The sequence below is a fragment of the Camellia sinensis genome, chromosome 9, assembly GCF_055761805.1.
Source record: "Camellia sinensis isolate YWXY chromosome 9, ASM5576180v1, whole genome shotgun sequence".
NCBI classification, from domain to species: Eukaryota; Viridiplantae; Streptophyta; class Magnoliopsida; order Ericales; family Theaceae; genus Camellia; species Camellia sinensis.
In genome coordinates, this window is record NC_138969.1 from 94939935 (window position 1) to 94955792 (window position 15858).

Consider the following 15858-nt stretch of genomic DNA (forward strand, 5'->3'; position numbering starts at 1 on the left):
ACTTCTCATAGAAAGATGAGAGTGATTAAAGATTGGAAATGTTGTATAGCACGTTGTTTGTTGTTGTGTCTTGCTTCTATGCTACTTGTACAGATGCTCTGTATATAACAGAGTTCAGTGCTCTATTTGTTCTGACAGAGTCCATTCTCTTCTTCCTGCCAAAGAGATGGGTTAGTGATGGCTGAGGATGATAAACAATTCAATGCTCAGTTAGTCCTTGACATCCATGTGTGTTTTGCCCGTTGAATGATTGGTCATTTGATGAAAAACACTTTCTTTTTCTTCTTAGCAACAAATACTGATATAACTATTTTATTCACAAGGAGAACGTCTTCCTGGATGTCCCATAAAGTCCTGGTCATCAAGGTTGTCATCCGCGGTCATGAAGCATATTTATAGCGATCCCGGGTTCGTCCCCTTTATGTACAGTGTTCCAGTCGTAGGTTCCGTAGAGTTGGTGGTTGTATGTCTTGTTGTCATCCTTTAGATTCCGTATGTCTGAGTTTTAGGATGTGTTGGGCGTGTTTCAAACAGGCTGGTTGAGCCTTAGTCCCTTTCCTTGTTGCCCAGAGTTTTAGTGGTTTGCTCGAGCGGGTACCCTTGCGCTCGAGCGGACCATATCACGCTCGAGCGGAGTTTTCACACTTCCAGTATCTGTGCCTCTGCAAAACTTCTGCAGATGTGTTTTTCACGCTCGAGCGGGTTTCCTTACGCTCGAGCGGGTCACGCTTGAGCGGGTCTGTTGGCGCTTGAGCGGGGTGTTCATTGTCTGCAAAAGTTCTGAGAGGGGGTAATCTACACTCGAGCGAACTGATTTTCGCGCTTGAGCGGATGTATTTTGTTCTTGTGTCCTGGCGCTCGAGCGGGCCTTCTTGCGCTCGAGCGGGTCCAGTTTTTGTGCTTGACGCTCGAGCATTCTATTCTCCGCTCGAGCGGGTCATGCGTATATCAGTTGGCAGCTGTGCATTTTTTAATCACATTTCAACATCCTTTCTCTCCCTTACTTTTCTAAAAAAGCCATTTGAGAGCTTCCCTCACTAAAACTCAACTTCTCTCTAAGTATTGATCTAGTAGGAGTGATTTCCTCACCTTTGGCCTTTACAAAAGTTGTCTTGATCGTCGAGGGCTACGTTTTGATCCGAGCATATTGAGTTTTGGAGCACTTTGGGTGTCGTCATCTTCTCCCTTTGAGCTCCGAATTTGAGGTAGGGATATCCTACTCCTCCTTATGAGTTTTGTCTTTGAATTTTAGCATTTTGATATGTTGGGAGTTGTTGGGTATTTTTGAGAAAGTTTGGGTCTTTGTGTAATTTTACAAAAGATGGGGGTTTGTTATATGTAAACCTATATGCATGTCTGATAAAGAGAAATGAGGCTAATGTTGAACTATTGAAGAAAATGGAACCTTAGTGTTGTTATGTGGATTATGGGTAAAGCCCTAATTACATTGTTAAATTAATTTGTACAAGAAATTTAGGGAATTGAGAAATTGAATAGGAAATATTCAAATTAGAAAGATATGGGGTTAAAGGGTGTAGTTGGACTCACTTATCGCTCACCTAGTTAAACTGTTGATAATATATCAAATTGGTGCATTTATTTCCTATTTAGAAATAACTGTATTGGACTATCGGTGGAGGATAGCCTTGATTGTTGTAGGCAATGTATGATGATTAGGCAAACTAAAGCTAATCTATTGAGTATGCTAATGAACATGGCAATTGGTTTAATACATCAAAATGTTGTATTGATAGGTTGAATTTGTATATTATAATTGTTTATATACATTGTATTGTGTGGGAGGAGAAAGGGGCTGTACTCCACGGTTTATTGGAAGAATGGGGCTGAACCTCTAAACCGAATCTTGTGATAGTGATGCAGCACTACAATGTGTATTAGGCTGCGAATTAGAAGTGTTTTTGTTTCATTAATACAACACTACAATGTGTATTATTTGAGACTTATGGAAGTGTTTATTTTGATTTGATATAGCACTAAATTGTATATCATTATCATTCGTGAAATATGGAAGTGTTTGTTTTGATTTGATATAGCACTAAATTGTATATCATTATCATTCGCGAAATATGGAATTGTTTGTTTTGATTTGATATAGCACCAAAATGTATATCATTATCATTCGTGAAATATGGAATTGTTTGTTTGATTTGATATAGCACTAAAATGTATATCGTTGAGAAATATGGAAATGTTTTGTTTGACTTAGATATGACACCAACATGTATATCCATCATGAATTTTGAAAGTGTTCTAGTGAGGAATTATGATCTCATCAAATGATTTGGCCAGGGCACTGAGCCTTGTTTTCAAACTCTAAGTTGAATAAGAAATGGAAAGTGAATTGTAACACGGACACAAATGTCATGGAACAGTAATGTGAGGTAAATGAGTGTACAAGTGTTGACCATCTACCAACTGCTAATCTTTTAGTCATTGCTTATAGTTGGTTTAGTGTATTTCTACTGGGCTATGGCTCACCCTATATGGGACACCATTTTCAGGTACATGAAGCATGCCACCTCCAAGGACATAGCTTGAGAGGCTAGAGGCAGGCAGGCGTTTGTGGTTGTGTTATCTTTTGTTTTATTACATGAAATTTCAAGCCAAGGGCTTAATGTGTATTTGAGTTAGTACTCTCCTTTTTGTAACCAAGTGTTAACTTGGAAAACTGTAAGCCCGTAGGGCATTTGCTTTTGTTGTTAACATGTAATGCTTTTGTAAAGAATTACTCTGATGAATAGAATGATGTTTATCTCTTATACCAATGCATGTCTAAATTGATGGGATTAGTGTTATTATTTTGAGGGCGTTACAATATTGCCGGTCTGACGTCTGGAGCGAACAGAGTTGAAACAGAAGCGAAGTTGGGCAAAAATACCACTACCGGTCGTCCGGCCGGACGTTTGGTCAGTTGTCTGCGCCGACGTCCAGCCCCTTTGGGGCTCGGTTGCTTTGCTATCCAGCTTTGCTGATGTGTTTTGCTATTGTTCTCGGCTTGATATAACATCTGTTTAAGCTTCATTTTCAACTCCAAATAACGTGATTAGTATAAAAATATGGAAGAAAAATATCATGGAATAAATCTTGAGAATTCAATCATTTTCCTCTTTCAAATAAATCAAAACATAATTAAAACAAAGTAGAAAACAATCATCAAAATTAAATATGTCTAACATAGTTTTTGTAATTTTATTGCACTTTTTTAAAAATACATTCCACCACAGTTTATTTATTTTTTATAAATAAAATTTATGTTATTATTTAATTTAAAAATTAAATTTTAATTATTTATTTAAACCCATGCGTAGCACGAGTATTATGGTTTATAAAATAATTTTAAAAAATTAGGCCCATGCTATATGAAGATCCATCAAGTAAAGGTGAGTGAGAGATAGGAATAAGAAAATGGCCCAATGTAAACCGCCAAAACTAGCGATTGTTAGAAAATCTAAAAATTGTACTTGGTAGGTAAATGCTGATTTCAGGAAAGATAAGAGGATAAGGGTCATTAGTAATTCATTGTTTATCATTTTCATTTTATTATTCAATTTTTTGATTGAAATAAATTTTGCTAGAGTGAGTTTATAGCGATTCTAGTTTAGACCCGACCTATTTTGTATTCCGGATTCGGGCTGTATGGTTTCTGAATGTTGTTCATGTCTTTTCCCCCCTATTCTTACTTGAGTTTGGCTATTGGGTTGTATCAAGCATGTTTAGAACAGGTTGGTTACTTGATTTTCAAACCTTTTGTTGCCCAGGATTTTTCTCCTCCGCTTCAGCGGCACTTTTTGGCTCGAGCGGGCTTTGTTAACTCTCAATACTTTTGTAGGTTTGCAAAACTATTGAGAGAGTGTATTATATGCTCAAGCGGTTCTTTCTGCGCTCGAGCGGCCTCTTCTGAACTCAAGCGTTGGTTTGTTGTCTGGAAAACTACTGGAAGTGTGCATTCTATGCTCGAGCATCACTTCTTACACACGAGCAGAACAACTTATTGTGTTTGACGCTCGAGCATCACTTCTTACGCTCAAGCGAACTGTGCGTATATCAGTTCGCAGCAGCACCTTTTTACATCACTTTTTCATATCTTTTCCCTTAAAACGCTAGATCGAGACCCTTTCTCTCTAAAATCTACATTCTTTCTATATTTTCACCTAGATCTAGTGGTTTCTCTACCCTGCTCTCTTTGATAAAAAGGTAGAGTGTCTCAAGGGCTATATTTCAATCCGAATAGAGTTGTGTTTGAGCATCTTTGAAGTTTTCTTCTTGCTTTGCTCGACTTCTAACTTTGAGGTAGGGATTTTCTACACTTCCCTTTAATTTTTAACATAGTTATTTGTTGATTGTGTAAAAAAAAAATAATGGGATTTGGAGGATTTTAGACAAACCTAGGGTTTTGGTTTAAAATCAAAAGAGAGGTTTTCAAATGAAGGTATTAAAAGTGGTTATGGGTATAGACATGAGGATGTGTTGCGTTAAATTGGTTGATTTTGACACACGGGTTAGATTTAGAAGAAAATGGGGTTTTTCCCTAAAATGCTTCAAACAATTATTTTGTATAAATAATGAAATTGGTAGTGGGAATATGAAATTAGATGAATATTTATAGAAATGGTAGAGTTGGGTATTATCTCTCGCCTATAGAAATTTGGATAATTTATTTATTTTGGAGATTGTATATCGGTTTAGAAATATCTATTTTGGGCTATCGGTGGAGGATAGCTATGATTGTTGTAGAATTTTCATCAGGATTAGGTGATGTGAAACTAATCTCTTAACTATTGTCATTGAATATGACTGTGTCTTAATACATTGTCTATGTATGATATTTGGGAGGAGAAAGGGAATGTACTCCATGTTTGGAAGAAGAAATGGGGATGGACTCCAATGAATTAAGTTGGTTTGTGTGTCCAGGGTGAAAGTCCCTAAAGCCGTGCATATACATGGGTGTCGATTCCCGCGGATGAAATTTTCGTAAAACGACAAATTGAATTGTTTGTGTAATGGTTGTATTGATTGGAGAACTACTGAGTTGTAACCTCAATTGGGTTGTCTGGATAACAATGGATTTGACTCATGAATTGAGGTGATATGAATTGTCATGAAATGAACAAAGATAAAACAGATTGAGATATGACACTTGGCATATTATGATCTTGTGAAAATACAAATGATTTTACCATGAGCATTGTATATACATATCATGCTACAAGAAATTGCATTTTTCGCAATGCAACAAAATATGCTGCTAAAAGGAAAAATTCGTCGGCAAAGAGTTTTGTTGACACACAAAGCTACGTTGGCAACCCGTAGGCAAAAGTGAGTTGGCAAAAGTTTTTGCCGACGAAATTATCATTGCATTGGTAAAAGTAATGCTTTTAGTGACGAACATAGTCATCGATAAAAGCCTTCATCCATCGTCGGTCATTTACCTTGCGTCGGTAAAAGTAATTTAAATATGATGATTGTGTGGCACTTTTCGCGACACAAATTTGCATGGGCAAAAAATATACTTTTAGCAACAACATATTCGTCGGCAAAAGTAAACTTTTGGCGACACATTTACGTCGGTAAATGTTGCCATTTGCCGACGATTTGTTTGTCGCTAAAGCTTTACTTTTGGCAACGACAAATTGGCATTGGCAAAAAATACACTTCTACCAACACAATATGAGTGGGCAAAAGTAATTTTTAGTGACACATTTACGTCGGTAAATGTTGCCATTTGCCAACGATTTGGTTGTCGATAAAGCTTTAGTTTTGGCAACGACAAATTGGCATTGAAAAAAAATACACTTTTAGCAACACAATATGACTGGGCAAAAATAAACTTTTAGCTACACATTTACCAACAAGTTGTTTGTCGAGAAAGCTTTACTTTTTGGCAACGAAAAATTTGTAGCGGCAAAAAAAATTGAAAATCATATATATTTTTTTTATAAGATTTACATATTTACAAGAGGCATCCCTCAGGCACTACTATTACAAACTGATAACATTGATATTAAATCACCTAAAGTTGATGTGTAGGCAAAAAAACACTATAGAAAAATATGCTTTTGGAAGCGTTGTATAAAACCTAAAAGGGTAAACTCACTAAAATACTCAAATACATCCAAATTGTGAACCCATAGTAAAAACAGCAGATAAAAAAATGAAAACATGAAACTAACAACAACCCAAATTTGTAGCAGACCAGCATCTAGTAGCAGCCCGTTTCACAGCAACATTACAGTAGCAGCAGCCCAGCAAAATTCTACAGCAGCACACCGACAGCAACAGTAGTAGACCAACAGACCAGCAGCAGCAGCAGACCAGCAGAATTAAAGTTGAAGAAGCATTATTCTTTGGGAAGAGGCTCAAATTAATTAAATGTGAAAATCTATATAATTTTCAAGTGTGCCTTATGAGAGCATAGTAGTTATTTATGTGCAACAGTAGATTCTTCCAAGAGATTTTGGGTAGCAACACTTTCAAGTAAATAACTTGTCACAAATTCATGGTTCATTTACTTTGTAATTCATTTTCACCATATCAGAGAGTGTGGTTGAAGAATGATGTGGCAAATATCAGTTACAAGAGTGACAATGCCTCCGATCAATTCTAGCAAATCTTATGACCTCAGTAAGCAATCTAAGCACTATCAAGTAAAGTAGTATTTGGTTGAGACTATCTTATCTACTATTAAATTTAAAACTACTGATCCAAAGTCTGTTTTAAAAGAGAGCCTTAGTTTTTACCTGATCCAAATTCTGTACTGCCTCTGAAGAATTAGCAGACTTAGGCAAAGCAGCCTTCACTAGCTCAGAATGGTAAACCTTCTGGTTAAATTTTTTTAGATGCATTTTTGCTGGGTTCTTCAACCTCATCAATGTAAGCTACCCGAAGAGATGGATACCTGTGACAAGGAAATATGACAATGGTAAATTGTGACAATCACCAAATCCACAAAAGACTATACCGAAACACATACGTTGTCATAAGCCTTAGAATGTCTTGTGCATGAGGATTTCCAGATCGTTTGTCAATCCCATATTGCTGACATGAGACCACGTATGTAAACTTCATATCGGCCACTGCTTGACATTGTGCCCACAATGACCTTTCTCCTTTAATCTGATCCTCCATATTTAAGTCAATAGCCTTGTAGCCTTCCATTAAATCTGATCATGGGTAGTCATCAAGTAACAAAAGTGCATTCAGAGTATCTTGATGTATAACAATTTTTTCATTCAAATAAAAAGAGTACTAGCATTTTTATTAACACCAAAGCGAAGAGCTACATAACATCAATGATCCAAAATTCTCCAAATGGACGAGTAAGTACCTTCATCCTTGGCCATATCAAGGAAGGCATGAAGTTCCAAAGCTTTCCAGTAATACATCATGCCTCTTACTGGCATTTGTAATAACGTGTCAGTACAATGAAAAATGAAAGGATGTGCTAATAGTAAGGTCTTGGTGCTACAGAACACACTCTCGCCACATACATAGACAACCAATGAAAAAACACGTGCAGACATGCATCTGAGCACGTCCACACACTAAAAAAACAAACAGCTTACCAGTCCTAGTCAATGTTTGGCCTCTATATGATGCCCAAAGGCGTAGTTTTTCTAGTTTGTCTTCTTCAAGTTCATCCGATCCTTTAAATTCTTCTTCATTGTCGTGCTTTACTCGTTTAAGAAAGTTGTTCCATTCATCTGCATGACCAATTTGATACCACCAAAAAAACAAAAAATGCTTGAAATGCCTATTAAAAAAACACAATCCACCAATGTTGCCCATAGTGAAAATCTAACCAGGAAAAATTTTTTGCACGTAAAAAAGGATGGAAACCCCATCTTCATTTTGCACTTCCAATTCACTCAGAGAGAATAGCACCTCTTCCTAGTAGTAAGGCGTCAAAACACTAGGAGAAATATCACCGCAACACATACAAAAGAATCGATTATCAATAACATACGAGAAAAAGATTCATAATAGCTGATAATAGCATATAGCACCTAGTCTTTGTACGGAAGAAACATGCATTCTTACAGGGGCTTCAGAGGTTTCACTGCTAGGCCACACATTGTAGAAAATATTTAGGCCTCGTTTGGGTAGTTAATATTTTAGCTTAAAAGTAAAAAAGCCACTAGAAAATCCCAAAAGCTAAAAAAATCTCAACTCATACAAAAAGGTCAAAGATTTCTTTCAATTCACTCCACTTCTTGCATATCTTTTGGTAAGAAGTCAAAAAGTCATTCCCAAACATATTTTAGACAAAAAGTCACTTCCCAAATGACCCCTCAGTGTTTAGTTTTGAAAATTACAATAAGAGTACAAAATACAAACAAGTACAAGACCAACAAATCAAGCATATACAACACACACGTACAAGGAAAACTAAGGTCACATGCAAAAGAACTCGAAAAGCTTATGAGAAGGAAAGCATATTGCAGACTTTAGGTGCTGAAGGCATGCCCATAAACAATGAATTTGAGAAAAATGAAATGCGCCTTCGAGCTTCTAGGTTTGATGGTACGTCCATTGCAGACTCCTTCACTGTAAGCAATAGATCGAGCCGTTTGATATGCAGAAATGCATCAAAGTTAACAGGGACTACTTTTATTTTATTTTATTTTTTTGAGAGGGGAAGGGGGGAGATAGGAGGACGAATCAATAGGTAAATAGTTTGAAATTAAAATTTGTCATTATGATATCTCCACCAATCACCTTCTCTTTCCAAGCTTCTATTTTTTTAACCAGAAAATTTATTGTTTCAGCAGATGCAAATAATTGATATTCAAGGGGGACCATCCCCTCATGTCCTGATCCACAATGGATAGAATCTACCAAGCTGTTAAAGAAAAAATGTATCCAACATCAGATGGCATCAAGTCACTAGTATAAAATCTAGAGCAATCACATCAAAATGCTTCACCTGTTTATGTGATCTTCCATCATTATGTCTCTTGTCACAACCTCCAGCATGTCTTGGAAAAGAATCACAACCTGTTCCCTGTCTGTCTGCTTATTCTCTAACTGCAGAAATGAAACTAAATCAGTGTGAATTCTTCATAAATCCCATTAACGAGTCACATAAAACAACTGCCATGATATTGCGAATACATACCAAGTACTTGATAAGCTTGACGAAGTGGTCATAGAGGCTAGGAAGACCACCCATATTGTATTTAGTTAATAGCTTGCCTTCTTCTATATATTTGTCAACCTCAGTTAATATATATTATATAACCCTGGAAAGGCCATTTGCACAAATAAAGCATTATGATATAACAAGGCATCAATATGTAATATGTATATCCATTTCTCAATCAAAATTATAAGAATGTAACAAAGCTTACTCTTTTTCGCGACCACCCTGAACCAAAATCTTAATAATGTTTTGAAATGAAGCATAGCACTCACGAACAGCACAAGACATATAGTCGTCAGCTTTAATCCTCTTTTTCAGCTCTCTATCCTTTCCATTGCTGTCCTTAGCCATGTCCAACGCAATTGGGATCTAGCCAAAAGACATATATAGTCATCAAAAAATTATGTAAAATCATGTTACCCTTGAGACAAAGTTTAGTAAGTTCTCAAAGATTCCATCACAACTACTAATATGACCAGAGACTTGCACGTTGCTTCCACCCACTGATCATTAGAGAATAAGTTTATTAAGTGAATCAGAAAGCAGCTACTCGAGACCTTTTGCAAAAAAATTCCCTATCTTTGGAAGCCAATCCAATGATACACTTGCCTGTCCCTGTAGAATTTCTCTACTTCGAATGTTCAAAATTATTCTCAAACATGTTTTTAAAACGCAACTACAACCATACATAATGGTTTCAATGGTTACCACCATCTGTTATGGCCGCTATAGCGGTGTGATAGAAATTCACAGCCATAACAACCACCACTGTTATGTAAAGGCCGTAGTCCTTGTTACAACACCATTACGACCGTTGCGCTTTTTTTTATATTATAAATTTTGTATTAGGCTATTTTTGTCTATTTTCTTTTTCTAGCTGTTAAATTCGCACCCCAAAAATAAATAAATAAATAAAACTTTAGCAAAAGTCTTAGATTGACATGTTTTGAATGTCCAATTTTGAAGTTCTACAAGACTTGAGCTGCTCTCAAGGTTAAAATGACCTTGCTTCTCTCTGTCTTTTTCTTTTTTCAAACTTTCAATAATTTTTTTTATTGACAAGCTTTCATTATTTTCTCAATTGATTCTTTGAATATTAACTTATATCTATTTGCTCTTAGGTCAAATTTATTGAAAAAAAATAAATAAATAAAATTGGATATTATGTTATATACTATTACAATACTTCCATTTTTGCAACACTTCCAATTGGGAATTTCGCAACACTTCCATTTTAAACAAATTTGAACCATGTGACAAACCTTGCTAGCAAGCAAAAATGAAGGCCATTGTATGAGGTACAACTCACGGTCAGCCCAATATGGAACAAGCAACAGGTCCATTTCCTTGGAAATGATACAAAGTTATACATACTACAGCAGAATACAATAAGATTCAGAAAGAAAAAAAAATATCTCAACACATGTTAGGACACAAAAAAAGGTTAGATCGTAGGAGTCAAACAACATAAAAAAAAATAGGTGTGTATTATTGTGCAAAGTTTCACGCCCATGATTACCTATCACTTATAAGATCCTCCTCTCTAAAACTGCTGATTATTGTGTTCCATAACTGAGCAAATCTTGTTGCTGCTTTTTCATTGCTTGATGGGATCTGAAAAAATTTATTAGATAAATAAAATTGAAGGAAAGAAATTTCCATATTTTCTACAGAGTAGCAAATGAAATAACCTGAGCAAAGTTCCGAGAAAAAGTGGACTTCGGTAGCCCTTTCTTTTTTGTTGGCTCACTCTTTTCCTCTGGAATTAAACAGACATTAAAAGCAGTAGGCAATGATTGAAATCTGGACCTTAGCATTCCTAAAGTTCGAATCTGCAAGCAATAGAGGTTACGAAAATGAAGATGCGTTGAAGTAATGGTAAATAAAATTGAAGAAACCCCATACATCATAAAGCTTCAAATAAGTAAAGAACAATAAAGAGACTCAAACTACAAAACCATAAATCATGCTTAAGCAAATCCATAGACTGCTGTTTAATATTATGCATACTAATGATTAAAAGAAATTCAACAATGTTTTTGCCCCAAATGTCCTCACGTGGACATGCAGATATGAGCTTGTGATAAATCACATTCATAAAAACACGTGTATATCCTTATTAGTTCTTTTTTGGTTTGGCATGTACAGTTTCACTCACAAACCTGCATATATACAGTTGTATTACAATTTTAGATTTTGGAAAATAAAATCATGTTAATTTTAAAAACATGCATCTCTCATTGTATTTACACATCAAAGCCTCTTGATGCCATTAGCTATAGCCAATTATCTTGTTCTTCTCAGCATAAAGCACAATTATCTTCATCCTTACACATTCAAATATTGCAAAGGTTGTCCATAATAACCCAAAACAACACCAGCCCATCACCAATATGGGCATCCTTCTATAAACATCTTTACACTTCCTGCAAGTGGAGAAACTATTATACTCTGTACCTTCATTCTTAAAGTGTAGCTAACACATTTGGAACCAAAAAAAAAAAAGAAGCAATTTTGGATATATATACTTCTATAATATATATTGGGGGACATATTGTTAATTCTCATTTTAAATCACTAACAGAAGTAACATAACTCATTGGACTCTCCCACAGATTGGAACCAATTTAAGTACCCTTACTCAGGTGTGTAACTAAAAGTGCCCATATTCAAGTGTTCAACTAAACTGAATCATGTATTCTTCTCACGCGTAGAGGAATCACATGACCAACATTGGATTTCAGTGGAATGAACTCCAGGATGTAAAAAAGACACAATTATGTAATCTGAAACCCTTTTTCCCCTTCGTTTCTTTGTTTATTTGTTTTCCCTTTCTCCACTTATTTTTCATAATAGGAGATATCACTCAAGCTAATAACAAACTGCAAAAAATTGGGACCAAAGCAAATGTCCCAAACATCTAAATACCTAACATGAATAAGAACAACCAGTAAAAACAACAATGCCATACATATCACAGCACATTAGGCCAACCTTAAAAAAATGTAGAAATCATAAGCTAAATATTGTATCCTCTCCAGTAGAAAAGGGATAAAGAACCATATAACATTGTCAACTTCTTCATGACCAAATGATAACGGATAAAATTGAGAGGTAAGACAATGGTTAAAAATAAGGTAAAGACCAAAAACCAAACTTCCAAAGCAATGCCTGTACAAGACCATGAAGGGTCAATTTCGCCTCGTCATCAACATAAATTTCCATTGGCTGAAAGGAGGAATGTCACAGTAAAGCATATTAGAAGCCTTCCTGAAGGTAATGGAATCCAGCACAAAATGAATGATGGATGAACATCCCTTCAATCGAGATTCTAGTCCATCTGATGTCTCCTTGCAGATATTCTAACTCACAAGAAGCAAGTCCATTGTTGCTCAACATATATACTATTATGTAACCAAAAGGAGCCACATATATACTATTAAAGATGAAGCCATTTTTTCTTTCTTTTGGGAACAAAAAATGAATTTGAAAACAAGTTACTACAAATGAATATAAAAAATGCAAGATAAAATAAGACACATTGACACCGTATACTTTTTTCCTGATGATTAAAATATTGTCAGCCTAACCATCTAAAACAAATTCAATCTTAGCTTCCCATGACCTATTATTACTTAGCAATTCATACTACACCTAAACCCTAATTGATCCACTTCCTGAACGTGTATTTCTAAGTAACCTGTATTTCTCTGTAAAACATACAAAAAAAAAACGTTTTGAGTAAAAACTAAACTACACACATCATAACAATTAGTAATGTAACCAAATTAATATCAAATGCATTTCAATATCCCAAATTTTATTCAAATATCCAACAATACTAAACATAAGAATCCTAAAATGCATCTAACTATATCCAACAATGCCAAACATAATAATTCCAAAAAGTATATAAACATTCAACAGAAAAACCTATAAAACGAAACAAAAAAAAATTAAATGAATGCCAATGTGCAAAACGATATATATCACTACTGAACCACGAACATCCAGCACCAACCTGTGAACAAAATGATAAAAACATGAGTATTTTATTAATGCATTAACTTCAACAATAATATACAAATATAGTTAAAATTAATCAGAAAACTGTTGTGAAGCTGTTGTTTTATCAAGTTATTGTATACAAAGGTTGTAATGCTGGGATTGTAATACAAAGTTTATATAATTTTATATTGTTGACACATGTAAGGATTGGTTAAATAAAGTAAATCAATTTAATGAGGTGTCAAATTTACCTCTATTTCAACCGAGAGAAGTTTCATCCTCCCTTACACCCGATGCATCCTCCCCGACATTGTTGCTTGGAACTAACCTCGGAATGTTTGCTAGATCTATCCCATTTTTTGCTGCCAACATTTGAATGATAGTTTGCATGTACTCATGTTTTGAACCTGGTCAAGTAACTGCTTTCCTTGGTTAGCTAATTGTTGTCGCTGGTCAACTAACTGCTGTTGAAGAACAATCACCTCGGAGTTAGGAGCCTCAAAATGTATAGAAGATGAAGTACTGTCCTTGCGGATCTCGTATCCCTTCAAGTAGACCGATCTCTTCCCAAGTACTTCCTTGGAAATTTGCTCATCAGACAATGGATGTGTGACACTAGGTTGAGATTGCTCAGCGATCTTTGAAACCATAGTGGCCTATGAATGAAACATAAATAAGCTTAAAACATAATATCAAAATGCAAACATTTATTATTGAAATTGAAATAGTTATGGTTACATGATGTTCCTCAGTTGTGTTATTTATCCACACTACCCCATGTTGGTGATGCTTGTGGGTGTCCTCGAATAGTTTCGTAATAGTCGGTTTGCTTCCTTGTACCTTTCATTTCATTAGATTTTCTAGTCAATCAATAATTCCGTATTTATAATTTAGTATGTTCAAATTTGTAAATCTACACTTACAATGATAGATGCTCGCGATGCAAATGATCTCGAGCCGCTCGTATGGTTGTACTTCACACAACCTCTCGCTTTCATCGCATTCTCTGACTTTTCCTACAAATAAAAAAAAAAGGTATTAATATACAGGAGGATGTTACTTTAGTAAATATTTTTATAAATACCTTCCAATCATCAGTTTCCCACAGATTGTCAATCATCCATTCCCAATCATCCTTTGTACAAGGATATAGTATTTGACTTTTGAGGTCAGATACATTGTCTTCTTTTAGGGATTTGTAGTGTGTGTAATCTACTTTTCCATTCACTGTACAAAGTTTGGCACTGATGATGAATAATACATCTCACATCCACATCATTATTGTAGTTCCCAAAGTCAAAAGTTTGCTGCAATTGGAAATAATAAAATTCAATATATTTTATATATCATTGCGATTAACATAAATAACATGTTAAATATATAACACATATATTTCAAATTACCCCAACTCTTGTAACAATGGACTCTCTTAACCCAAAGGCAATTTCTAGCCATCCATCATTTCAGACTGGGGCATGAACTCAAATTTGTTGACCAAGAGCAGCTGCTAGCGGTGTGGCGTAATCCCCTTCTATTGCTTTGGTCAAACGGTTAAGTGTAACGGGTATTCGATCACCACGTTCCTTTCTAATCTTCTCCACATTCTTTCCTCGGGTTGATCCTCGTACACGTTTCTTGCCCAAAACTGGAATTGATGCTATTATGACCAAAATTTTATTCAATTTAGTCGACAGAAAACATGAATGCACTAAATAAATATTGAGATAAGAAATTATCATTTCATTTAAGTGGTCATTTATTTCTCACCTCCACTGTTAGTCACAGTACATGGACTTGAAAGGTGGTCAGGTTGAGTGGCGGATGTAGGGAGCTGATCGGGCCTAGTATGTAAGGCAGGAAGATGGATAGGTTGGGTCGAGACCTCAGGTGTCCTCTCTGAATGATTAGCTTGTGCAGCTACAGGTCGTCTCGGAAAAGTAAGTGTATCTTCATCAACAGTACTTCTCTTTTCCCTAAGTGTTTGTGAAGCTATTAGGCGAGCTACACACCTATTTGTTTTCTTACTAGGACCCATATGAATATCCTGACATAATATAAAAAAGAATTGTTAGTACATTTTCAATAATTTAAAGTTGCTTAATAAAAAATAAATTTGAAATAACTAAACATACCACAAGTAATATAACAAGTGAAAAAAATAGAGAAATTACTTTTAAACACACATTTATTACCTCAATCACTTGAGAATCAAAAGGCTCGCCATTATCACTTGAAGAACTCAGTCCTTCATCATCATCAAGTGGTTGATAGTCCTCGTCATTATCAGTTTCATCCACCTTTCTCTTTCCCACCCTACAACTTTCACTATTGTCCTTTTCAATAGAACCAAGCATTGAATTCTTGAGGGACTTTATCCCTAGAGCATGAAATCTGATTTTATTTTTCTGGATTGTTTTGTTTCCTATCCTTCTCATATTTCATCATCTTCTAGACTATGCCGCCGGGCTTTAGAAATGATTTACCGTTTCTGGACATCTTTGTAACTGTACATATGGCATATAATTAAATGAAATGAAATAACAAACAATGCTATGAAATTTGAAAAACAATGCCATGCAATGTAAGCCAAGCAATTTATTATTAAATTATAACACTTGTCCATATAATTAAAAATCAAACACTACATATCATAATCTACATCAAGATCTATATCAAACACTACATATCAT

General features: G+C 35.3%; 1 pseudogene; it reads right to left on the bottom strand.

The window, feature by feature from the left end:
* Positions 1 to 6247: 6247 nt before the first annotated feature.
* On the bottom strand, positions 6248 to 15522 carry LOC114316561 (callose synthase 3-like; annotated as a pseudogene).
* Positions 15523 to 15858: the final 336 nt, after the last annotated feature.